Genomic DNA, 2,500 nt, shown 5'->3' on the forward strand with positions numbered 1-2,500 from the left:
GCGACAGTATTTGTGCGGGTTTATAAAGCCGTGCATATATTCCTTGCAACGGCGACGTGACGTCATCCATCGCCGTTGTAGCAGTGATTTTTGCTTATAGTGTTAGAGACAAGAGATGGCGACTGGGGGGCGTGGCCATGAGCAGTTCGCCCTCATTGGCTGAACCGCTCACGTTTCCGCTGACATCACACTGTGGTCACTGAAAAATCAATTTTTTCATTGATTTCCAGCGATCGCGACCAAACCCTCGCTCCTACTATAAGACACATGCGATGGATTCAACACACTTGTTTTGACGTGACGTTGCGTCGCTGGGACTTTAAGCGCGTCCTAACTCTGAAGACTGTGGAGGAGCACAATATGAATAGGGTAAGTAGTCTTCTCTTTCATTATCCCCTTGAGTGCCAATGAAATAACTTAGGCCTTCTTGCCTCACTGGCACTCATGGGGATAATGACCACTTGATGTATTTTATCTTTTTATTGTGTATAATGCTTATTTTTACTTGTAATGTATTCAATGGCATACGGTCCCATTAGCCAACTTTGTCTAGCAGGGCTGCAAGTTCTTCTTAGAAGGGGGTGGGTTTTTAGGTGGGTGATGTGGGGTAGGTGTCCTGGGCAAGTTGGTTAGGTCCCCTGGAGGCAGGTCAGTTATCACCTTTTTTGCCATAAGGCAGGGGGGCACAAACTTTTTCCCTGCGCTCCCCTGCCGGCGGTCACCTCATCCCGTGCCCCCCCTCACCCCCACTTACCTTGGCCAGGTCATTTGACGCCGCATTGCAATGGCGACGAGTGTGGCGCCAAGGTAAGTAAAGGTCTAAAGAGGCCCTGCAGCTTCCCCGGCACTTAATTTAAGTGCCTTCTGGAAGCGCGCGGGGCCTCTGTAAACCGCGCACCCCCCCCCCCCCCCCCCCCAGGCAATCTCGGGGTCGCACCTCCCAGTTTGCGCACCGCTGCCATAAGGGATAGTAAGACATTACCAAGCAATGCTTTATTAGCCTCTTCGGTATGCAAGGGGGTTGGTTAGTGTACTTATGGTAATATATTAACTCCTTAGTAGACCTTGATCATTTTTATTATCTATTCCAGGTTGATTTAGGTTTTATTGCCTATGTATATAAAAGGAATTATGTGCATAGGCAAGATAGACCTATCAACGTTTAGCTAAAGTAGCCAATTTTATACGTACACATGGATCAGAGAATTGTGTGTATTTGCAATGCAACAGGAATGGCGTCTCTGAATACTACCGTCAGGATGCCTGTAGTTTTAAAACAGAGAGACCAGATATGCATGATTAATAAAATGTCACTAGTCACTATTTTTGTATCTATTTTTGTACATAACCTGGAATATCACTGAAGCTTTCGATACACCCTACTATTTTTGCAAATTGAATTTCATAAGCCGCTACAACTGGCTTTCAAAGGTGACAAAGATATTACTTTGCACACATTTGTATCCCACTGGTTACATTTCTATCACTGTAGGAATTATGATTCAAAGCCACAATTTTATTTTATTTTCAGCTTCTTTCTGAGGCTTTGTAAATCTGGATGTCACAGATAATGTCAACACAAATCACACAGCTCAATAACTTTGCTTACAAATCCCTGGAAGAAAATAAAGTCTTAGAGCCGATTTCGATAATGGCAAAATGTTTATAGCACATTGTAACTGAGGAAACGTGAGGGACATTCACAGACACTGGAATCCATCAGTGGGGGTGATCGGCTTGACCTGACTCAGCAAGGGCTCAAAGATCCAACCAGCCCTACGATGCATCAAATATCTTCCGAAATGGTTAACACAGATTTTGGTTAACTTTGATACTAAAGTCTCCACTTCTATCCAGCTCTTCACAGACATGGTCCACTGTACTTTTAACAGAGGAGCTGGTTGTGACTTCACACTCTTACAGTATTTTCCTTATTTCTGTACCACGAGTCAGTGTGGTATATTATAAACTCCAGTCCTTGAACCCTCCAACAGGTCAGGTTTTAAGCATATCCCTGCGTCGGCACCGGTGGCTCAATCAGTGGCTCAGGCTTCCACTGATTGAGCCACCTCTGCTGAAGCAGGGATATCCCTAAAACCTGACCTGAAGGGGGGTCTTGTGCACTGGAATTGAGAACCCCTGCTATAAATAGTCAAATTAAAAGTGGACAGCACAGACATGTATATGTAAATTAGATGAATTGAAGATATACAATGCACTACGTCTTAAATGCTTCAATTTATTCAACACGAATATTGAAAAGTATTGATACAAAATAATTCTGACAAAGTGCAATTAAAGCTCTCAAATTGTTATGCAAATTGTTATCACAATACAGATAATATAGTTATATTTTAGTCCACTGGACTGAATGCTGATCAAGTAAATGTTTCACCTTGCTCCCTCCCATTAATTTCCGATCCGGAGACCCCCAGTTTCCAGCGCTATGTACTGGGAAAGGCCCCGCCGGTTACTTCCTGGTATTTAAATCCCTGCATCA

The 2,500-nt window shown here is 43.8% G+C and overlaps 1 protein-coding gene across 2 annotated transcripts in view; it reads right to left on the reverse strand.

Annotated features, from left to right (window-relative positions):
* The window catches only part of GPR63 (G protein-coupled receptor 63), a 104,391-nt gene that overhangs the window by 75,884 nt on the left and 26,007 nt on the right, over nucleotides 1-2,500 (reverse strand). The window contains exon 3 of one of the 2 annotated variants that reach the window (XR_012801109.1): nucleotides 2,220-2,500. This exon is cut by the window's right edge and continues 172 nt beyond it. The exons of the other annotated variant lie outside the window; for it this stretch is intronic. The gene's annotated coding sequence lies outside the window, so the exon portion shown is untranslated. Of the gene's footprint in view, nucleotides 1-2,219 lie in introns of those variants that run through there. 2 annotated transcript variants of the gene reach the window in all.

Source organism: Ascaphus truei, chromosome 4 (assembly GCF_040206685.1).
Source record: "Ascaphus truei isolate aAscTru1 chromosome 4, aAscTru1.hap1, whole genome shotgun sequence".
NCBI classification, from domain to species: domain Eukaryota; kingdom Metazoa; phylum Chordata; class Amphibia; order Anura; family Ascaphidae; genus Ascaphus; species Ascaphus truei.